At 36.4% G+C, this 24,830-nt stretch overlaps 1 protein-coding gene across 1 annotated transcript in view; it reads right to left on the bottom strand.

Annotated features, from left to right (window-relative positions):
- Window positions 1-24,830, bottom strand: part of ntn1a (netrin 1a) — a 71,412-nt gene that overhangs the window by 14,351 nt on the left and 32,231 nt on the right. The window lies entirely within an intron of this gene.

The raw sequence follows: 24,830 nt of genomic DNA, 5'->3' as shown, positions 1-24,830 counted from the left end.
TGACCTGAATGAGATATTTCACATAAAATACATTTACATATATGCCACAAGAGAAAATAATAGTTGAATTTATAAAAATGACCCTGTTTAAAAGTTTACACACACACTTGATTCTTAATACTGTGTTGTGTTGTGGATCCACACCTGTTTTTTTTTTGTTTTTGTTTTTTTTGTGATAGTTGTTAATGAGTCCCTTGTTTGTCCTGAACAGTTAAACCAGCCTCTGTTCTTCAGAAAAATCCTTCAGGTCCCACAAATTCTTTGGTTTTCAGCATTTATGTGTATTTGAACGCCAACGATGACTGTATGATTTTGAGATCCATATTTTTACACTTAGGACAACTGAGGGACTCATATGCAACTATTACAGAAGGTTCAAATGCTCACTGATGCTCCAGAAGAAAAACGATGCATTAAGAGACTGGGGTGTAAACTTTTGAACAGAATGAATACGTGTACATTTTTCTTATTTTCCTTTTGATGCATCAGTGAGCATTTGAGCCTTCTGAGTCCTCAGTTGTCCTCAGAGTGAAAAGATGGATCCCAAAATCATACAGTCATTTTTGAAAAGGGTTCAAATGCACAATAATGCTGAAAAACCAAAGAATTTGTGGGACCTGAAGGAATTTTCGAAAGAACAGCAGACAGTTGAACTGTTCAGGACAAAGGAGGGACTCATAAACATTTATCACTAAAAAACAAAACAAAAAAAAAACAAAAAAACAGCTGTGGATCATTCAGGTAACAACACAGTATTAAGAATCAAGTGTATGTAAACTTTTGAACAGGGTCATTTTTATAAATTCAACTATTATTTTCTTTTGTGGACTATATGTAAATGTTTTTAATGTAAAATATATCATTCAGGTCAGTACTAAACAAAAAAAAAAATAACATGCATTTTACATGATCCCTCTTATTTTTGGTAAAATAATTAACACTTTGCAGATTCTGCAGGGTGTATGTGAACTTTTGACCTCAACCGTATGCTGATTTGGTGTATTATATGTTAAAATATTTGTACTGCTTTTGATTCACTGATGAATAGAAAGTTCAAAACAGCATTTATTTGAAATAAACTTTTAACTCACAATTGATTAATTCAATGCATCCTTGCTAAATAAAAGTATAATTTTTTTTAATACAAAAAATACTGACCTGAAACTTTTGAATGGTAATGTATTTATGATATTGAAACAAAAATATTTTTTTTTCTCATTTTGTGTGATTAATAACACTTTTTACTTGATTAAATTTAGATTAACGAATTTTACCACACCACGTGCACTTTTTGAGGTTACCATTTTTTTTTTCTGGATGAGCTATTCACTAGAGGTTTAGACACACAAAGCTATATTAAACTAGCCTAGAATCTAGACGCGCCCCTAGCGGCAGCAAATTACATTTGCTTCCAAGGGCAGTCTAGTAACTCTCCGTTCACTTGAGATTTCCAAAAATCCAAAATCGACCGGGCCAATCACGAGTCGGTGGGCGGGTTTAACATGATGACGACTGACCTGCGACAATAAGTTCTGTCAGACGTTCTCTGGTTCCGTGAAATATGCGCGAGAGAGAGAGCGATGGCTGCTGCTAGCAAACAACTTTCTTTCGAATCGGCTTTGGCCACCACTCTGAAAGACTTGAAGTTAAGCTTTTCTCTGAGAAAATAACAAGAAACTGCACTGAGGTCGTTCTTACAAAAGAAGGGTGTATTTGGAGTTGACTACATCACTTTCTTCGTTGCTCTGATTGGTTGTAGCGCTATCCTATTGCGTGGAGAGGGAGTTTGAAAGACAACCGTTTATCCCACCCCTCCGGTTGAGCGCTGTCTATGGAGAGTGCCCAGACCCTACATTTATCTGGGTCTGGCTTGTCAGGCTAATATAAAACTCATTAAAAGTAAATTAAACAAACATTCCTATAATGTTTACGAGTACCACCTGTAGGCAATCCACGTGCCACTGCTCCATCACGTGAATAAAGGATATCTTATCTTGTTACAGTCATTAAACTGTCTAAATCAAGAATAAATAGACGTTTTCTAATCATTATTCAGTAGAGATACAGACCTCAGTTTGACAGCTATGTCTTTACCAACTGCAGCAAATTAAGTGCCAGGGAATTAACTTCTGATAATGAGGTCAGATTCTGAGCTTTTTTCTCTGACCAGGCCTGCTCTTTCCCAATGATGCCAAGCAATATCAGACAAGGCCTCCAATTACCATTTCATTCCCAATCCCCACCATGCACCGGAAGCTGCGCTCCTGCTTGTTTACTAATGAATAAAGTTGCTGCCACCAAGTTTAATTACAGTCTGATGTTTATTCATGACTGATTTGTTTGCAGACATGTTCTCTTTCATTAAGCCTGGGTGAGACATTGGTGTGGCTCCTCCTCATGTATTATTCAACAATAAATCCCAACCCTCCTACCAAAATGCTTTGGGCTGTTCAAGCACAGACAACTGCTGGCAAGGCATAGCTGATGCACATTCTCGGAGCAACTTCAACACAATGTTTATTTGGCCTGATGCTAGGAGACTTCAAGACAAAATAAGCATTTTGATGAGAGGGCATAACAACTTACAAAAGTAAATGTAGTAACTTTACAAGACCCAAACTAAAACAATGGCTTTAAAGTGTTTCCTAAACACTTTGTTTTTATGAAAATAGTCTAGTACTTCTTGATGCCAAGGACCCCCAAAAAAGATGCACCCAAATTATAAAGTACAAAATATAAAGACTTTGTTGTTTGCAAATACAGTCAAGCCCGAAATTATTCATACCCCTGGCAAATTCTGATTTAAAGTTACTTTTATTCGACCAGAAAGTTTTTATTTGACCGGAAATGACACAGGCTTCTCCCTATAGATAATAGGACGATGTACAAGTGGCATCATTGTGGAAAAAAAAATATTTCTCAGCTTTTATTTACATTTGAACAAAAAGTGGCATGTCCAACATTATTCATACCCTTTGCAAACTGTCACATTCTATGGGAAAATCCAAAGTTCTATACCATTCCAAATAGTCCAAGCTGTTCTAAAGCATCCTAATTACCTTGATTCTTTGGGAACAGCTGTTTTAATCAACTCAACAGGTGAAAAACAGAAGCTCTCTGCTGTTTTGGACAGTTTGTGGACAGTCATGGCTAAGACAAAGGAGCTCACTGAGGATCTGCAGCTGCGCATTGTGGCTGCTCACAAGTTAGGAAAGGGTTATAAGACCATATCTAAATGTTTCTAAAATCTAAAAGTTCCAGTGGCTACAGTGCAAAGTATTATTAAAAAATACAAGACGTTCTGCACTGTGAAAAATCTCAGAAGACGTGGTCGGAAGCCAAAAGTGACAGCTGTGCTGGCCAGGACGATAGTGAGAGAGGTCAAAAAGAATCCAAGGTGGCAACATCTCAAGGCACACCGCTGGGTTCTACGGACACAGACCAAGAAGGACACCACTTCTCCAGATAAGCACACAAAAGCCCGCTTGGCCTTTGCAAATACTCATCTGGACAAAGAAGAAGACTTCTGGTCTTCTGTTTTATGGTCAGATGAAACAAAAAATTTATTGTTTGGCCACAATGATGTAGCCTTCATTTGGCGTAAAAAAGGAGAAGCCTTCAACCCTAAGAACACCATCCCCACTCTCAAACATGGTGGTGGGAACCTAATGTTTTTAGGGGTTTTTTTAACCAGTGGACCAGGGAACCTAATCACAGTAAACGGCACCATGAAAAAGGAGCAATACATCAAAATTCTCAACAACAACATCAGGCAGTCTGCACAGAAACTTGGCCTTGTGCACCAGTGGACATTTCAGCACGACAATGTCCCAAAACAACACAGCAAAAGTGGTGAGGAAATGGTTAGCAGACAAAAACATTAACATTTTGCAGTGGCCCAGCCAGAGTCCTGACTTAAATCCAATTGAGAATCTGTGGAGGGAGCTAAAGATCAGGGTGATGGCAAGGAGACCCTCCAACCTGAAAGAGTTGGAGCTCATCGCTAAAGATAAATGGGCAAAAATACCAGTGAAGACATGCAAAAAGCTGGTCAGCAATTATAGGAAGCGTTTGATTGCTGTAATAGCCAAAAAAGGCTTTTCTATTGATTACTGAGAAGGGTATGAATAATTTTAGACATGGCACTTTTTGTTCAAATGTAAATAAAATATGAGTAATATTTTTTTCCACTATGATGCCTCTTGTGCATCGTCTTATTATCTTTTGGGAGAAGCCTGTGTCATTTCTGGTCAAAAAAAAAAAAAAAAACTTGCTGGTTGAATAAAAGTAACTTTAAGTCAGAATTTGCCAGGGGTATGAATAATTTCGGGCTTGACTGTAATTGTAAATAATTAGCTACTAAAGCCAACATTTTAAACACTAAAGTATGATCAGGAAAGTATACGCTTTGTTTAGTACTAACCATAAACCAATCCTTAACCCAATCATAGGCTCATTGGAAATATATGCCTCTACATTTCTGCAAAACTGAAAAAACTTAACTATATGTACAAATCACTGCAGTTTCCAGCTAAAATGAACACTAGAGGCAGTAAAACTCTGACAAAATATCTTTTCACACAAAGAATGATTTAGAGAGTACAGAGTAATCTAAAAGTAATCTGATTACATTACCTAAAATGTGTAATGCAATGGATGACATGTTGTACTGACTACAAATTGTGTCATGTAATTTGAGGTCAGTAATGGATTACAATTTGTAAGTGATCTACCCAGCACCTCGGGTAAGTTTAGGGTTGGGTTTGGTGTAGAGGATATTTCCAACACGATAGAGCATTAACCTTAGGTGACACTCTCCTGATATTTGAATTTTAAAACAGCCGGAACACGTACCTCAAGCGGATAATAAAAACGCAGCAATACGTGCCTGTACCAACAATCCGAGATTTTGATTCAGATTTTAGTCTGTTTGCTGTTCACTCGTGTAAAATGTCATCTAGTTGGAAAAGAGTGACTTAAATTTTTTGGGAAAAGCTCCACTTAGTATCTCCCAAAATTCTCTTGGCTCGTCTCCACAGATTTTCCACTTGCTGCCAACAAAATTAAAACTTGGAATAGGTTTTTCAAGATGCCTGCAGGACATGAAGAATGATAATTTGGCCTGTCCTAGAAGTGTCTCCTCTTCAAACTTACTCCATGCACGGCTTGTTTGCTTTCAAACAGGCATACTGTTGGTATTAATTCTGCCTGCTTGTTTGGATCCCAGTGGAAACTGATCCTTCCTACCCTCTAGCTATGGATTATTCACTTTTGCTAACAAGGCAAATGCAATCCACTATGCAGCCCGTGGCTTCTTAAAATTTCTACAGACTTGCTGAACTTATTGATAAACAGAAAAAACAAGTTGTTTTCTCTGAGAAAAAAAAGGGAAAAAAGTACCACATTTTATTACTTTTTCAAGGCACAAAAATTCCTTATATTGCTATTGGACAGACATAAAACTGAGAAAACTAATCACAACAGTATGTTTTACCAAAGTAATGAGAAAAATCTGTTATTACAATGACATCACCCGAAAACCTTTCAGCTGTATTCTTTCTTCCTTCATAACATGATTTAAAACAATCTGTGGTAAAAGAAGTGATGTTTTATATGGAGTGGGCAGCATGCGCTGTCTTAGATTGTAATTTGTTGCAGTTGTTACAATCGAGAATCAGTGCATCCTGCCAAAAGATTATAATAACCAAGATGTATCATTTACTGCTAGTTTTAGACTTTCAGTTTAATTAAATTATAGTTATATAATTATATAATATGAATATATGAATTATATATAGTTGAAGTCAAAAGTTTACATACACCTTGCAGAATCTGCAAAATGTTAAATATTTGACCAAAATAAGAGCGATCATGAATAAGATATTTCACATTAAAAAAGACATTTACATATAGTCCACAAGAGAAAATAATTGTTTAATTTATAAAAATTACCCTGTTCAAAAGTTTACATACACATGATTCTTAATACTGTGATGTTACCTGAATGATCCACAGCTGTGCTTTTTTGTTTAGTGATAGTTGTTCATGAGTCCCTTGTTTGTCCTGAACAGTTAAACTGTCCACTGTTCTTCAGTAAAAAAAAATCATTCAGGTCCCACAAATTCTTTGGTTTTTCAGCATTTTTGTGTATTTGATCCCTTTTCCAACAATGACTGTATGATTTTGAGATCCACCTTTTCACACTGAGGACAACTGAGGGACTCATTTGCAAATATTACAGAATGTTCAAATGCTCACTGATGCTCCAGAAGGAAAAAACATGCATTAAGAGCCAGGGTGTAAACTTCAGGTCAGTACTAAATAAAAAATAACATGCCTTTTTTATGATCCCTTGTACTTTTGCAGATTCTGCAAGGTGTATGTAAACTTTTGACTTCAACTGTATATATACACTGCCACTCAAAAGTATGGGACCAGTAAGATTTTTAATGTTTTGTTTAAAAAAAAAAAAAGTATCTTATGCTCATCAAAGTTCAGTTTATTTGAACAAAAATACAGAAAAGGGTAATATTATTAAATATTATTGCAATTCAAAATAACAGTATTACTTAAAATATAATTTAGCTGAATTTTCATCAGGTATAACTCCAGTCTTCAGTGTCACATGATCCTTCAGAAATCATTCTAATATACTGATTTATTACTTATTATCAATGTTGGAAACAGTTGTGCTGCTTTATATATTTTTTGGAACCTGTGATTCTTTTTTCAGGATTCTTTGATAAATAAAAAGTTAAAAAGAACAGCCTTTCTTCAAATGGAAATGGAAATCTTCTCTAACAATATAAGTCTTTACTATCACTTTTTATCAATTTAACACATCCTTGCTGAATAAAAGTATTAATTTCTTTCAAAGAGAGAAAGAAAGAAAAAATGTACTGACACCAAACTTTGAACGAGGTGTTTATTGTTACAAAGGTTTTCTATTTTAAACAAATGCTGTTCTTTTTTAACCTTTTCATAAAAGAATCCCGAAAAAAGTATCACAGATTCCAAAAAATATTAAGCAGCTGAACCAACACTGATAATTAATCAACATATTAGAATGATTTCTGAAGGATCATGTGACACTGAATACTGGAGTAATGATGCTGAAATTCAGCTTTGCATCACAGGAATAAATTATATTAAAAGTATATTAAAATAAAAAAACACTATTTAAAATTGCATTAACATTTCACAATATTAGTTTTTTATGTTTTTTAATCAAATTAAAAGCCTTGATGAGTAGAAAAGTTTTCTTTCAAAAGCATTGCAAATCGTACTGATCCCAAACTTCTAAAGGGGCAGTGTGTTTTTTTTTTAGTCTCATGAGCATAACAGCTGGAAAACACCGTTGTAGCATCACTATGCACCTAAAAGAGCTCCACTGAAAGGAAATTGCACTGTCAACATGTGAGGCTATTGGTAGTATTTGGCTCACACTGCTTCCTCTTGCCCTCAATCATGAAAAACAAACCTTAACACACATTGGGCAGCTGGGAAAAGCTGTTTCAGTACCTCATCTGGTTTCCTCATGATTGAGATTGTGATTGTTGTGATACAACCCTGTCTGTATGAACACACACACACACACACACACACACACACACACACACACACATACAACGCATCTGGCCTCCTCACACCTGCTTTTTTACAGGCATGCAGGATTCAGGGTGGCTGCCTCTGAATGCCTCTCAAACACAAAGCGGCTGTACATTATGTCGTCCCCCCCACAATCAACTCATTGTCAGACCCATTTTGTTTCACTTGTACAGCTTGACATCTACTCATTTGGCCCTTTGACACAAACTCTCACACCTTGTTCGGCCTGCATGCTTCCTGGTATCTTTGAAGTGCTTTCAGACTAACTAATCTTGTCATGTCATCTGCCTTAAAAGCATGATCATAATTTAAATGTTGCCTTATGTGACGGAACAAGATTACAGAAGCTTTAGGAAGTGGGAGGAAAAGCTCATCCCTATGGTGGTACTTCCTAACCACAGAATGAAAAATAGCTAGACGTCCAACCAGGCTGGCGAATGCAGAATACTTAAAAAGGATGAAAACCCTCATCAGTGAAGCCGACAAAACAAGTTATTCACACTTGTAGCTACACATCCACTTAGTCGATAAACTCCAGGCAGAGATAAGAGGGAGAGATGACTCTTCTGGTTGGCTGGGTTGAGGAGAAAGCCAAACCAGATGCGTTTTGTCTCTGTCCCCCTCTTTAGTTTGGCTCAGCTCACTGGGAGGCTGATAAACACGTACAGCCGTGAGGAAAGAGTGTAAGGTGATAGCTTTCGAGCGCAGCTAATTGGTTTTTACCGGCTTAAGAATGTTCTTAGAAGAGTGTGTTAGAATCTTGATTTTGTTGTGGTCGTTATTTGTCAGCACCTTTTTTATTTGCAACCAGGAAAATGTTCGCTACTGTTCAAAAGTTCTAGATCAGTAAGATTTTTTATGCTAAACAACATCTCTTCTGCTCACCAAGACTGTATTTATTTGATCCAAAATACAGGAAAAAGGGTAATATTGTGAAATATATTTTTTAAACAACTGTGTTCTATTTAAATACAATTTTTTTTTTTTTTTACATTTCTTCCTATGTGGGCAAAGTTGAAATTTCAGCATCATTACTCCAGTCACAGCTTTTATTATTATTATTAATAATGTTTTGAAAATTGTATGCATTATTGTTTAGGATTCTTTGATGAATAGAAAGTTAGAAGAGACAGAAGAGACTTCTTTTAAGAACATTTAAAAACCTTAATATTACAGACATATAACTTTTGTAACAGTATTACATTTATTGTATTACTCTGGCTAAAATGTATATCTTCTGCCATTGTAGTGTTCTTTATTTATTTATTATTTATTTCTAGTTCAGTTTCTCTTATGGCACTCTGTAGACTTTGTCTTCCCACATAATCAAATTTTTTTTAACTCAAACTCAAAATTTAGTGCTTATTTATTTGTTTGGAATGTAGGACTTGTCATCGGTCTCGAACACCCTGTTAAAAGTCTTGTCCACACTAATACGGTTTTGTTTGAAAACGCATATTTTTCTCTCAGTTTTGGTCTTCTGTCCACACTAAGACAGTGTTTTGAAAACCGAGCTTTTTGAAAATGCTCTACAAAGTGGATACATTTCAAAATGCCATAGTGTGGACTGTGAACACAGAGGCTTTTGAAAACAGTGACGCACTTTAGTTATGTGACACATATTGTACCAATAGATATCTGTTTATACCATTATCGTGCCTGTTCTGTGCCATTCACTTTCACTGTTTCTACAGATATGTTACACTCTTAAAAATAAAGGTGCTTCAAAAGATTCTTGAAGCAATGCCATAGAAGAACCATTTTTAGTTCCACAAAGAACCATTCAGTCAAGGGATCTTTAAAGAACCATTTCTTGCTTCCCTTTTTTATAATCTGAAAAACTTTATTTGCCACACAGTGAAACAGAAAGGTTCTTCAGATGTTAAAGGTTCTTTATGGAACCATAGACAAAAAGGTTCTTCTATAGCACCTCGTGAAGCACCTTTATTTTTAAGAGTGTACTTTGTACACTCTTCATATCCCAGTCCTGCAAAGATGACAAAAAATGTACTTGCGATTGCTGTTTGCAGCAAAACATGAGGGCATTTGCATTTTAGATCAGATATATAATGGTGAAATATGTACCAGTAAGTACATATCACTGCAGTTTCCAACAGAGATGAACACTAGAGGCGGTAAAACTTGCACTTGTAATTGTTTTCATACACAGTTATGATTACAGCTCCATGTTTCGCTTTCCAGATATAACAAGCATGACAATCGCATTCGCTTTTGTTCATACTATCGGGTAGGTTTAGGTGTAGTGCAGATGGTGCCTCATTTTAAAACGTCACGGAGCATTAGAGTTATAGCGCCACTCAACGGACATTTCAAGTCAGAATTGTGGTAACACATACAAAAACAACGTCACATAAAACATACTATATGTACCAATTTAACGTTTTCTTAAGTCATGTGGATGAGAAACTTTTGGAAAATGCTTGAAAATGCTAGTGTGTATTTTGCTAGAGAGCATTTTATAATGAAAACACCATTTTCAAATGTATCCGGAATAATGTAGACGTCGCCAAAATAGAGATAAAATATTCAACAGACTCCTTTCTGTAAACAGTCCAATAGAAGAGAGTGCATCTAAGGGTCCAAGGTGCTCTCTGGTGTAGGGTTTATCAAAGTCCATTAAACTTCAGAATGACCATGGCACTCCTGTGAATTAAAAAGCCTTTATTATAAGGTGGCTACAATTTTTATTTTATTTTTTTAAGATTTTAAAAAGTTTTTAGATCTTTTGTATGTAGCCATCTTATAATAAAGGCTTTTTAATTCACAAGAGTGCCATGGTCATTCTGAAGTTTGATAGATTCCTTTCTCTGTTAAATGTTTCCTGTTTGCTGTGTGCCTTGTTTGTCTCTATAGCTACCTTCATTATCCACACCCATACCTAGTTTGTTGTCAATTGTTACTCATTGGTTCCTTTTGTTCTCCAGTGTCTCTATTGTGCTTTGTCAGTTGTTTGATGTAATGCTCATGTTCTTTGCGTTTGTGTTTGCTGTTTTGTTTCTTTTATTAAATTCCTGCACTTAGATCCATGTCTCTGCCTGCCTTCTCTGCCAACTGCGTGACAGGGCAACTGACCAACTATCATGGATCTTGCAGGAATGTGTCTCATCCTCCTGCGCCAGGGCGAGCGCTCCCTCAAGGACCACACCCGCAAGTTTTTGGACTTAGCATACCATATACACTTTGCGAACAGTACTCTCATGACGTTTTATTGCTCTGGACTCAATGAACCACTCCGCACACAACTTTACCGTCCTGGTCCTTGGTGGACATTTTGCGAATAAGTGGTGCTAGCTCTTCAGCTGAGTGCTTCCTCCTTCACTATGGGAGAGAGGTTGAGGAAGGAGCCCACTGTGACCGAAGTTTCTCCTTAACATTTTTTTGGGGGCCTAAACTGCTCAAGCTCCAGCGGACATGGAGCTTGGGTCTACGCTCACAATATCGGCCTGCACCATCTCAACCACTGGACCCATCTCAGGGTGGAAGACACTAGCGTACAGAGTGGCTTACCCTCCATTGATGTCTGTACAGATGAACGACATCCCTAGTTCCACGGCCTCAATGCTCTCAAGCCAGGCGGCCTCAGAGGTTCTTCCACCATCAGCTGCACTTCCGGTGGCAACGACCTTTCCTGAATTCTTAGCCTGCTCTGTCACAGCCATGGATGCCTCTCTCTGAACCCTCAGGCCTTGTCCACACTAAAATGTTTTTGTTTGATAAACACATCTTTTTCTTTCCGTTTTGGCCTTTTGTCAACACTAAGATGGCATTATCATCAAGGAAAACTGAGCTTTTTTAAAACGTGTTGAAAGTGTTTTACGTTGTATTAACACTGTAATGTGGATTGTTCCAATATATATATACAAAGTTCTTGCATGAAACTCTAGATGGCGCAGTCTGATAGGTCTGACTCAAATTGACATAATGACGTCATTGTCACATGGCACAGCTGATTGGTTCTCTCCTGTATCAGTAGCCAATTAGTTCGCTGCTCAACCTTTAACCTTTAGTGCTTGCTGTAGCAGTTGCGGCATGCTTCAGAAAGACTCCACCTTCCCCAGCTCCACCTGTATCTACTACGGGGTGATTCATGTATGCTATATGGGGGTTATTTCATGTATGTTATATGTGCAGCAGCAGTATTTCTTACATGCTCATAGCAGCATGTTGTGGATGTATTGGCAGTAGCAAGTTTTGGTCTGTATTATCAACCTGACCTCATGACGAAAACATACCTGTGGGAACTTTTTCCCTAAGACAAAATACGTACTGCCATGTTTCGTGACATATTCAATGTGAAATGTCCATTAAGTAGTGCTAAAAGAGTGTTAGTTTTTTTTCCCTGGAACAGATAAACGTACATTTGGTACATTTATGTGATATTGGTTTTGTACGTATCACCACAGTTCTGACTTGAAAGTTCCATTGAGTGGTGCTATAACTCTAATGCTCCTTGATGTTTTAAAATAATGTACCATCTGCCCTACACCTAAACCTACCCATTAGTATGAACAAAAGCGAATGTGACGCAATCACAAGCAAAATTTTTCAATCTCCACATCCTAAATCCAATTCCATGCGGGCTGGGCTACCAACCAAGCTTGTTATGTCTGGAAAGCGAAACATATGGAGCTGTAATTATAACTGTGTTCGTAAATAATTACAAGTGCTCACTGTTTTACCGCCTCTAATGTTCATTTCTGTTGAAAACTACAGTAATATGTACTTATTGGTATGTATTTCGCATCTCCATTGTGCTTTGTCAGTTGTTTGGTGTAATGCTCTTGTTCCTCGTGTTCTCTGTGCTTGCTTTTTTGTTTAATTTATTCAATTCCTGCACTTAGATCCAAGTCTCTGCCTGCTGCTTGACTCTCTGCTAGTGACCACTCATTTCCTTCCTCAGTAAACATGAGGATTTCCTTAAACACTCTCTTAGTGCTTGATTAGTTGGCATAGATGAATGTTTTTTTTCCAAACAGATGAATTTAGTTGGAGTTTGTGGAAAAAGAGCTGTACATCACCACGTTTATTAGGTGTGAGTATATTTAGGATTATATATTTTTTCACCTGACCTCATTCCAACAAACGTTGGTGTGCTAAACTCTTCCTGAAATGCCTGAACATACCAATAAGTGAGGAGATTAATGCTAACTCTCTTACGCTCTTTGTAAAAGCGTGCTGTATAAACAGTGTCAGACTAGAGGCCATTGCTAATTCTCCTCAGTTATCAGGGATATCAGTCCAGCACTCAACACTATTAGCTTTTTTTACACAGAGTCTGTCAGACGAAGCGAAGATAAAAAGACATCACCCCTTACACATAATTCAGAGATTACAGCTGTTGTTTCAACAATTTGAGTGAAGGGTGAAAAGAATGTCGAACATATCAGATTTCAATGATTTTTAGCTTATACTGTAATAGATTTATTGTAAAAACTGATAGGAATCTAAGCATAGACTTCGAAGCCAGCAGAATAGGAGGTGATTACACTATTGTACACTTTTTTTATGAATGAAACAACACGCTTGGTGAAGCATTACCAAAATGGTGGTGCACTAAATCAAATAGGGGTAAAAACAAACCCGCATTCCGTGACTTAGAGCTAAAGAATCCACTCACAGCTCATACATCCTTCAGAAGAGAAACATCTCAGGCATGTGATGTCTGTCTGCTCCAACACCATCTCAGGTGTGAGTCCTGACCTTCAGTGTCAAAAATCACCAGTCATATGTCACGAACTCCAGGGCGTGAGATCTTTCCTGTACTGGGGGTCGGTACCACCAGACTCAATACCAACACCTAACACCAGCCCATCAGAGAAGAAGTTATGCCGAGGGGTGCTATCCTTACTGGGCTTTTAAACAAACATGGAAGAGGACCCACCCATACCTAGTTTAGTTTTAATAATTCTGTGCCCTTTTAAGTAATGTGATTAGCCCCTGAGCCCTGTAAGACTTAATGAGAAAATATTAGATATCACTACTTCAGTCTTGTTTTGGTTTGGTCGTCTTTCAGCAGATTTAAGCATGGGGAGTGTGCCTGGGTGGTTGTATGACATGAAGTGTGTGTGTGTGTGTGTGTGTGTGTGTGTGTGTGTGTGTGTGTGTGTGTGTGTGTGTGTGTGTGTGTGTGTGTGTGTGTGTGTGTGTGTGTACCTGGTATTCCACAAGGATAGGAATACCAGTAGATTTTGACCTTGTGGGGACATTTCTCAGGTCCCCATGAGGAAACAGGCTTATAAGTCATGCACAATGAGTTTTTTTGATGAAGTAAAAGTGTGCACAATCTCCTGTGAGGGCTAGGTTTAGGTGTAGGGTAGGTGTAGGGCGATAGAAAGTACGGTTTGTACAGTATAAAAACCATTACGTCTATGGAATGTCCCCATAAAACATGTAAACCCAACATGTGTGTGAGTGTGAGTGTGTGTGTGTGTGTGTGTGTGTGTGTGTGTGTGTGTGTGTGTGTGTGTGTGTGTGTGTGTGTGTGTGTGTGTGTGTGTGTGTGTGTGTGTGTGTATGTGAGTGTGTGTGTGTGTGTGTGTGTGTGTGTGTGTGTGTGTGTGTGTGTGTGTGTGTGTGTGTGTACCTGGTATTCATCACGTTATGGGGACCAAATGTCCCCACAAGGATAGGAATACCAGTAGATTTTGACCTTGTGGGGACATTTCTCAGGTCCCCATGAGGAAACAGGCTTATAAATCATGCACAATGAGTTTTTTTGAGGAAGTAAAAGTGTGCACAATCTCCTGTGAGGGCTAGGTTTAGGTGTAGGGTAGGTGTAGGACGATAGAAAGTACAGTTTGTACAGTATAAAAACCATTACGCCTATGGAATGTCCCCATAAAACATGTAAACCCAACATGTGTGTGTGTGTGTGTGTGTGTGTGTGTGTGTGTGTGTGTGTGTGTGTGTGTGTGTGTGTGTGTGTGTGTGTGTGTGTGCGTGTGTTTGTGGAAGTGTAAGTGGAATGTGAGAGTGCATGTGTGTGCCTGCACATGCGTTTTTCGGATGTTGCGTCAGTTCAAGGCTTTTGCTCTAGGCCTTAAATCAATACTGGCAAAAAAGTTTCCCCAAGGAACATATGCGTTTTCTTCATCACCAAGACAATTATGAACACTTGCATTGTGGTTCTGTGATCAGCCAAAGATATGCAGTGGTTTGCACTGAGAGAAATAAATAACTTTATGGCATATGGCATATATTTCTCCTGACAGTGTCAGTCAATGTTTTTTTTTTTTACAATTATAATTTAAGATATTGCTCCAAACCTGACTTTGTTTCACTTTCTGAAAGTTTAAAAGAATATTATACTATTTTTTTAAGCTGTAAAAATAGTTGTCCATTCAACTTGTGGGCTATATTTCAATTATAATAGTTATAATAATTTAGCAAGAGAAACTATGTAAATGTAAGTTGTTCTTCACTGAAACTCTTGACATCAGTCCTGTTCTTTATAGCTTCTCACCCCTAATAATTTTCTTTCAGTTGAGATTTACACATCACCTGAAGCATGAATAAGCTTTCCATTGATGTATGCTTTGTTAGGATAGGACAATAATTGGCAGAGATACAACTATTTGAATATCTGGAATCTGAGGGTGCTAAATATTGAGAAAATTGCTTTTAAAGTTGTCCAACTGAAGTTTTTAGCAATGCATATTACTAATCAAAAATTAAATTTTGACATTTACGGTAGGAAATTTAAAAAATATTCATGGAACATGATCTTTTCTTAATATCCAAAAGATTTTTGTCATAAAAGAAAAATAGATCATTTTGACCCATACAATGCATTTTTGGCTATTGCTACAAATATACCAATGCTACTTTAGACTGATTTTGTGGTCCAGGGTCACATATGATTTCCAAAGACTTGTAAATTGTTATACAACTAGCATCAAAGACTTTTATGATTTATTTATGATGTTTTTGTGTCCTTTCAAAAGGTTAAAGGTTAAATCCCATTCACAGTAATAGCACTTAAAAGAGTGTTGAGTACATTCATGAAACGTTATCCTTCTGTTTTTTTTTTTTATCGAATATAGAAAGTCATATTGGTTTGGAGCAACTGTTCTTTGAAGGGTATATGTAACCTGCAGTTACTTTATACATAGTTGCAAAGATAAAAAAAAAAAGAATTGCCTCATGGATTTTGACAGTGTTGGGGAAATTTACTTCTAATAGTAATGCATTAAAATTTGGTGTTACTCCCTAAAAAAGTAACTAAGTTACTTTTTATGGAATGGAATGTTTTACGTTACTTTTGCGTTACTTTTTAAATCTGGGCAGGGCTTGCTTGTTTGTTTTTAATATAAAAAGTTCTATTTTTATCAAATGTAAAAGCCCTTTCACACTAAAAAGTGAAATGAATAATGAATAATTATCCAATGTAATTTTTGCTTATTAGTATGGTTGAACTGGATCATCCAAGGTCAGCAGCAAAAACATTGGATAATAAAATGGGATTAAATACATAAAGGATATCTGTGTTATTTAACATATTTAATTATTGCCGGTTTGCGTCAGTTTCGCATTTCACTGTTTTAATTAATTGTGATGAATACTGAATTTGTTTTTGTTTTTTTTTACGAGTAAGATGAATTAATGCATGTTTACATTTAGTCAGATCTACAGTCACATCATGTTTATACAGAGCACACAATGCCTCTATACTTCAGATTTCTCTCAACATGGGGCCAGGAGACTTGTCAGTCAATAAATGGGAAAACAAAGTAACTGGTGTTACTTATTTGAAAAAGTAACTCAGATATTTTCTTGTAAATTAAAAAGTAATGTTACGTTACTAGTTACTTGAAAAAGGTCATCTGATTAGGTAACTCATTAAATTAATTATATCTGTTCAATAAACTGAACAGGCTATTGCTGTTAACATTACTATAAATACACAGCACATGGATCAGTAAAGTTTCATAATTATAGTAAGATGTCTGTCCCCCTCCTTTTATGTCTACTGTATTTGCAGTTGAGAGGCTCTCTGGCTGACTGCCATATGAATGTGTTGTTGACATATTGCCTGGTGATGGTTAAAAGCTTTGTTTGTGTCAGTTTCATTTGCTGCTCTCATATTGAAAATGCAAAGACCACACCGGAGCCGTTTATCTGATTCACACTCTCTGGAATGCTCTTTTATAGGGAAATTATCACTTCATTCATATTGCTGTTTTTTCGCAAAACAATCAACGTTTCAGATTTACAATCTAATAATAACAGAATGGAATGGAAAACATTTTTTTGATTATTATTAAAGATCATAACAAGCGTAGATACACTGCACACTTTGTGCTCGTATGGAATCGCCTCTCAAATTTTCATTCTTAATCTTCCTGAGTTCATAGGCTGTATGTACTGCATTCTGTCCCTGCTGTTTGTTTCGGTTAGAGCGGCTGTTGGAGCTGTGCTTATCTGTTTATGCAGACAGTGCCTTCACATAACTGATGTAGGAAACTTACAGTAGAACATGTAGGGAGAAAATCTCACATATTAAATGCTACTCTGATGTTCTTCAAATATATATGGCATGTGAAAGTTTGGGAACCCTTGCAGAATCTGTGAAAATGTGAATAATTTTTAACAAAATAAGAGAGATCATACAAGTACTGTCCTGAGTAAGATATTTGACATAAAAGATGTTTACATATAGTCCACAAGACAAAAGATAGCTGAAATAATTCAAATAACCCCCTTCAAAAGTTTGGGAACCCTTGGTTCTTAATACTGTGTGTGGTTACCTGGATGATCTACGACTGTTTTTTTTTTTAAACTGAGCATTGTTCTTCAGAAAAATCCTCCAGGTCCTGCAGATACTTCAGTTTTACATCATCTTTTGCATATTTGAACCCTTTCCAGCAGTGACTGTATGATTTTGAGATCCATCTTTTTACACTGAGGAAAACTGAGGGACTCAAACACCACTTTTAAAAAAGGTTCAAACAATTACTGATGCTCCAGAAGGAAACATGATGCATTAAGAGCCGGGGGTGAAAACTTTTTGAATTTGAAGATCAAGGTAAATTCAATTGTACTTAATTTGTCTCTCGGAAAACATGCAAGTATCTTCTGTTGCTTCCGAAGGGCAGTACTAAATGAAAAAAAAAAAGAGATTTCAACAAAATAAGAAAAATTTGGACATCTTCATCCTGTTCAAAAGTTTTCACACCCCAGCTCTTAATGCATCACTGCTGGAAAGTGTTCAAAGATGCTGGAAAACTGAAGAGTCTGCGGGACCTAGAGGATTTTTCTGAAGAACAATGCTCAGTTTAACTGTCCAAAACAAACAAGGGATTCATGAACAACTATCACAAAACAAAAAACAGTCATAGATCATCCAGGTAACCACACGGCATTAAGAACCAATTGTTCCCAAACTTTTGAAGGGGGTTATTTGAATAATTTCAGCTATTTTTTTTTTTTTGTCTTGTGGACTATATGTAAACATCTTTTATGTAAAATATCTTACTCAGGACAGTACTAAACAAAAAAAATAACATGCATTTTGTATGATCTCTCTTATTTTGTTAAAATTATTCACATTTTCACATATTCTGCAAGGGGTTCACAAACTTTTGCATCTCACTTTATACAGACAATTCATTTTTTGTTTTATCTAATATCTAACTTACATTATATAGGCAGAAATATTGAATTATAAATTATAATATAAAACTGTGAAATCTTATTACGCAATAGTTCACATATATGCCAAAAATATAGAGTTTTAAAACATCTCAAGGTGAATTAAAAGCAGTACTGGATTTTTTCCAAGACCCTGACATTTTGTCACTCACACTGTCATTTTGTCGACAAGAAACATACCTGTCTGAGATTATTTATTCTTTATGTAGACAGCTGTCTGCACCTTTGTGAAGCAAAATGTAAACATTAAAAATACCTCTTAAAAATATAAACAGCTATTAGCCAAATCATGACTTAAATCTGGAATGCTTTTAATGAGTCCCGAAAAAGTGAAAAGCTACAAATCACATGTTTAGAGAGTGAGGTACCACCTCTCCTCTCCTCCAATCCTGGAGTGAAGGAGTGTTAGATTTCCAAACTATCACCTTGGCATGAAATAAACAAATAAAAGATTAGAGGAGTTGAGGCAGCCAGCAAAAGAACATATTACCATCTGAGTCTTTGATCAGACGAACTGGTGTGGACACACTGGAGAATAACAGCGGGGGGGATCACGTCCCACACGTCAACAGTATACTTTTAACAGGACGCACATTTCACGCAGTGCCTCTCTTCTCCACCCAGCATGCTGAGAGAGCTGAAGAGCACTGAAGCTTTTGTTTCCACCTGTATGTGAACCCCAGAGTCAAACGGATCTGACTCAAGCCCTCTGAGCCCTAATTCAAGACAAATGCTAGCGCTGTCAAACAGAGAATCACTCCACACGGCCGAAACTCTCACATACGCATGCACCCAAACACACACGACAACCTGTCTTCGCTTTGCAAGAGCACCCTTCATTTTTTTTTCCCCACTCTTACTTATTGCGTTAAAACAGACACAGCAAAAATAGGTCATAATGTTAATATTATTGTTGTTCTGTTTGCTCTTGGTTATGTAAAGCTACTAAAAACAACACAATAATAATAATCAGTGTTTTGGGTAACACATTACAAGTAACGCAAGTTATGTAATCAGATTACTTTTTTCAAGTAACTAGTAAAGTAACATATTACTTTTTCAAATATGTAACACAGGTTACTTTGTTTTCTCATTTCTTTCCTGACACCTTTCTATCCCGTGTTGAGAGATATCATGAAAGGCACTTCCTTCAGCTTGATGCTTCTTAATTTTACTTTTGGTGTAAAAGAGCCTTTAAAGTTGCCAAAAACTATAAGTCTTGTGTTTTTTGTTATTAAAAAACAAATAAGCAAGCCCAGCTCAGGTAACAAAAAGTAACGCAAAAGTGACGTAATGCAATTAGTTATGCAATATTATAATACATTTTAAAAAGAAACTTTTTACAATTTTAAAAGAAACTTTCCCCAACATTGCTAATAATGTTTGTGGACTATGGTGTTACAGTAAATGAATAGATTTTAAGGAATTGAATTTCAGGACGCAGATGTGGCCTGTTTGTTTTTACTGCAAAAAAGAAATTCTGTAAAATTTACGGTTAAAAACTGGCAGCTGTGTTTGCCAGAATTTTACTGTAAAAAAATACAGTAGCAACATTTTAGGTTTTACGGATTAAACTTAAATTTACATTTAAAAAAACTAATTTCATTATCTGATCATGTTAATATACTAACCTAATGAAGTACTGAAATTAGTAATATACAGATAACCACCAAAAGGAGGTTATAGAATGTGCACAGTGCCATTCACACAAACACTCTACACCATAATGGTACCACACATGAAACAATAACAACATAACAACATTAGATGTAACATACAACCCTAAAGTACACAACTGATTTAAAAAAAATAGAAACGTAGTTATTTCAATTAAATAAACATCAGATGTGAAATGTAATGCATTCTGGGAAGTGGGAATTTGAATTTACGGTTATTGAATCTAAATTATTAGTTATTGTTCACTTCCAAAAACTGTATGCTACCATTAAATTACATGTTATGCCCAATACAGTTTTCACCATATGTAGTAGGGGAACTTACCATTAACCAATAATTTTTTTTTTTCTGTAGTATTTTTACCAAGTTTTACTGTTAAAATCACAGTCTTTTTTACTGTGTAGATACAAACAAATCAAAAAATGACCAAAAAAACAAATGTATTTGTATGCTGCTTGTTAAATTATGGCATGAACTTTAAAAATAGCCTAGCTCTAATTGGGTTTGGCCTAAGTTTATCACTATCAACTCCCAGATCTGTAGCACGCTGACATTTAAATGAATATGCTGCAAATGTGTACATTTTTATTGACAACCGCATCCCATAACCTTTTAATTTCAGTCCGACTCCTGGGATGATATCCGCTGCATTATTCATCACTGGCTGAAGAACGCTCGGATTATGACTTGTGTACCTCCGGTTCTTCATAATTATAAATTCATCCACATGGGAGCCCAAGAGCACTGCTGTGCATGACTGCTGTTGGTTAGTAATAAAACATGCTCGGTTTGGCAATGAATTTAAGAATATGTGAATTTTGGAGGTTTTGAAGGAGGCTCCCTCTTTCAAACCACAGCGCATACAAAAACATATGCTTTAATAGACTTCCAGCTGATGGCTTTTTTTCATTTCATATCAAAATCATCCAACCACCAAAAAGATAAGGTAAGCTAAAATGAGGAGGGAAAATCCCCCCTCTAGGTTGGTTTCGTTTTCACTTTATCTTACATTTATCATCAAGAAAACAATAGTATAATTTTTGTATCATAATTTATATTGCTTTAATAAAATTAAGTCATATCAAAGTCTCAGAAATGTAAAGCATGTTCCGTGTTACTTTTTTCACTAGCTTATTGTTTACTATTAGTAAGCTTAATAGCTTACTATTTAATACTAATAAACAAAGCAGGTGTTACTACACTTTTAAAAAAGCTAAAAAATATGCTTAATTTGGTAATGTTTAAATGTTCTCATGGTATTCAGGTCTTGGTAAATATACTAAATATTATTTAAAGACATAGTTCACCTAAAAATGAAAATTCTGTAATTAATTTCTCACCCTCATGTCGTTCCAAACCTGTAAGGCCTTAGTTTATTAAATTTAAATATTTTAGATGAAATTCAAGAGCTTTCTGACCCACCATAAAGAGCAAGGGTCCTACCACAGTCAAAGCATAATTAAAATAGTCCATGTGACATCAGTGGTTTAACCGTAATTTTATAAAGCTACAAGAATACCTTTTGTGCGCAAAGAAAAAAAAAAGACTTTATAGAGAGTAATTAATGACAAAATTAATTACTTTTCATTTTTTAATGAACTATCCCTTTAAGCTCACTAAATCAAGTTAAAAACATCAGGTTTCACCAACAAAACTACATTTACAGGTAATACATGGTAGAAATATTTCCTTAATGTCATAATTGCAGCATGGCACTTTTTACAGTGTGTGGTTGCAGGCATTAGGTGCACTTTTAATACACAAATTCAGGTTATTCCAACTTTATTTCACTATAAATGAGCAAAAACTGTAATTTGTCTTTCTATTTTTAGCAGTGTGACCCATTCATGCTGATTTGCAGCACAGTTGTGAATATGATAGGCAGGTTTGGACTTCAATAAGAATGCCAAGGGTGGCAATAAAGACACAGATTCCTTCTGAAATTAGTATTACCTCACCCAGTTTAAAATACATCTTATAGTGAGGTTATAGTGAGTAGTAATTAAGTAATTAGTAGTGATCCAGTATGTGTAGTACATAACCTTTTTTCTATTACTGCTGTAGTGTAAGTGTCAAAGGCTCTTTGTTATTTCTGTCTAATGTTCCCTCTATCTTTATCTCACTTTTTCTCTCTCATTCTGTCTGTTCTTTTGTTATGAAGATGTTAAGTAGGGCCAGTGTGATAAGAAGAATGGCTCTGAATGCTTGGAAACTAATAAGGGTTTCAGGTCAAGAGGTTCCTAAGGGTTTTATAACCACAACAAAGACCTCCACTTTCCAGCTTTAGCACCCATTAGGACCATCTTTCCCCCTCGTTAGGGGTGATCAGCTGTTCCAAATTGTGCACCACCCCTTGCATAAGAAATGATACGCTAACCGCATGTCGTGATGCAGGAAAAAATAGCATCAAAAAGAGTCAAAAGAGAGAATCTATTTACTTGCTATCGGAGGCCTTTTGTATGAGTGTGTGTGTGGAGAAAGAAAAAAGAAGACGACAGTAACAGAGAGATAAAGATTCTGTGAGGACGAAAAAGGGGAAAAGAGAAAGAAGAGCAAGACGTAAACAAAAGAGATAAACAGAAGAGAATATTTCGGTTTGCTTCTTTGCCTTGAATGAACTTTCGAGGATGTCTGTTTTGTGTGATTCGCGTTGTAAGAATTATACAGAAGCAGACTAAAGCGGCCACCTCTATTCATCCCAGCTCGGTGAAAGCCTTCTGGGATTTATGTAGATTCCCCAGACTGCGCAAAGCCAGACACACAAAGATGAGAAATGATCCAGCTTTCGAGCTACGGCAGCAGAGAACGCGGAGTTTATACATTACAATACTGCCATTTCACTGCACATGCGCCCCACATCTGGCAAACAAGCCTCTCAAATGAACCATCTGAACCATTCTTTGCAACAGAAGCAGGTCACAAATGATGGAAAAAATTGCTGTGTATTCCATTAGATAGTTTAGATGCTAATGGATGAAGTGTGACACTGAACACGATTCCATCGTCCAAGGCAGATGTTAAAAGGAAATTTACTTTATTACCAGGTCTGTCTTGGTTCATTGCTTTAAACATCGTAAAAATCTTCTTGAGCTACGATCATGAGCAACAAGACTAAAGGCCAGTCACCGCACAGATCTGAGGCATTAAACAAAATCAATTTAGCAGCAGTCCTGTTACATTGCCAACAACAATAATATATTTATCCTCTTCTCTGAAACGCTTCTTGTGCAACCTTAATGGTACCATAGACTATTGAGTAAAACCTGCCGACAGAACCTGCAAACACTTTGAGCCAAAATGGAATGGTGTCAAAAGGCACCCAGCGTTAAAGCTCAGTGTCTTTTTGGGCTTAGTTCTGTGAAACTAAGTGATTGCTCAACTTCTTGTCACAGATATCACATTCGTTTGGAATGTTGGAAATCCGAGCCACAGCATTAACCGTACACAGCTCTCTTGGCACTTGAGAAGGAGAAAAGGGGAACTCTTTATGAAGACATTATCTTGTCAAATTAGTCACTGAAGTCATCGATAATGTTGCAGAGCTGTTGGTGTGGCAGTTTTACGAGAAAATAACCGTGTTTGAAAATTGCAGTGTTAATTCTTCCCCTCAGGCCAAGGAAAGCCCTCCTGAGCCGTATTGTATTGCTGTCACAGTTCCTTAATTAATACTTTATGTCAAATCACAGGTTTAAATGTGTTTCCATCCATTTAAAAAGAAAAGAATGTATCATATATCATCATCATCAAAAAAAAAGTTGCTCTGGACATTCTGACATCTACCGCCAATCAAGTGTTTTGTGTATGTGCCCTAAACTTTAAACCTTAGCTCACTTTCAGAACAAAAATTTACAGATAATGCACTCACCTCCTTGTCATCCAAGATATTCATGTCTTTCTTTCTTCAGTCGTAAAGAAATGATATTTTTTGAGGAAAACATTTCAGGATTTTTCTCCATATAATGGACTTCTACGGTGCCCCCGAGTTTGAACGTCTAAAATGCAGCTTCAAAGGGCTCTAAATGATTGCAGCTGAGGAAAGAAGGGTCTTATCTAGCAAACAATCGTTTTTTTTCTAAAAAAAAAAATAAATTACAACTGATATACTTTTTAAGTTCTGTGTGTACTCTGTCGAAAAACTCGTCCTGCATTGCCGTTTTACCTTTTTTTTCTAAAGAATGTTTGATCTTTTTTGCACGTTCACTTAGTAAACACTGGGTCAGTACTTCTGCAGCAAAGTAGAACAATTTTGAAGTTGGAGGAGAAAATGAGATGGAGGTTTTTCAACATACTCTAACTGTCATGAACTGGAATACACAGAGTGCATGCAGAGCTAGGCAAGACGAGCATTTGAGGTTAAAAAGTATATAAATTGTAAATGTTTTCACAAAATAACCGATCATTTCGCTAGATTAGACCCTTCTTCCTCGGCTGGGATCATTTAGAGCCCTTTGAAGCTGCATTTAAACTGCATTTTGGAAGTTCAAACTCGGGGGCACCATAGAAGTCCATTATATGGGGAGAAATCCTGAAATGTTTTCCTCAAAAAACATAATTTCTTTACAAGTGAAGAAAAACAAACATGAACATCTTGGGTGACGAGGTGATTACATTATCTGTACATTTTGATCTGAAAGTGTACTCCTTTAATGTACATTCGCAACAATTTCCATTTATTTATTTTTCACATTTTTCACAAACTGTTTTTCTGATATTCAGATTTTTCAAATGAAGTAAATTCACAGCTTGGGTGGAAACAGAGCTACTGACACATAATGTAAGCTTTATCCACACTCGAAACCGGCTTCCTTTTTTCCAAGCTGTTTTCCCATAGAAGCACTTTGAGACAGAGCCTCTTACACTACAGAAAGGAAAGT

The sequence above is a fragment of the Garra rufa genome, chromosome 12 (assembly GCF_049309525.1).
Source record: "Garra rufa chromosome 12, GarRuf1.0, whole genome shotgun sequence".
Taxonomy (NCBI): domain Eukaryota; kingdom Metazoa; phylum Chordata; class Actinopteri; order Cypriniformes; family Cyprinidae; genus Garra; species Garra rufa.
The sequence above is the reverse complement of the archived record's forward strand: the minus strand, read 5'-3'. Positions and strand labels throughout refer to the sequence as shown.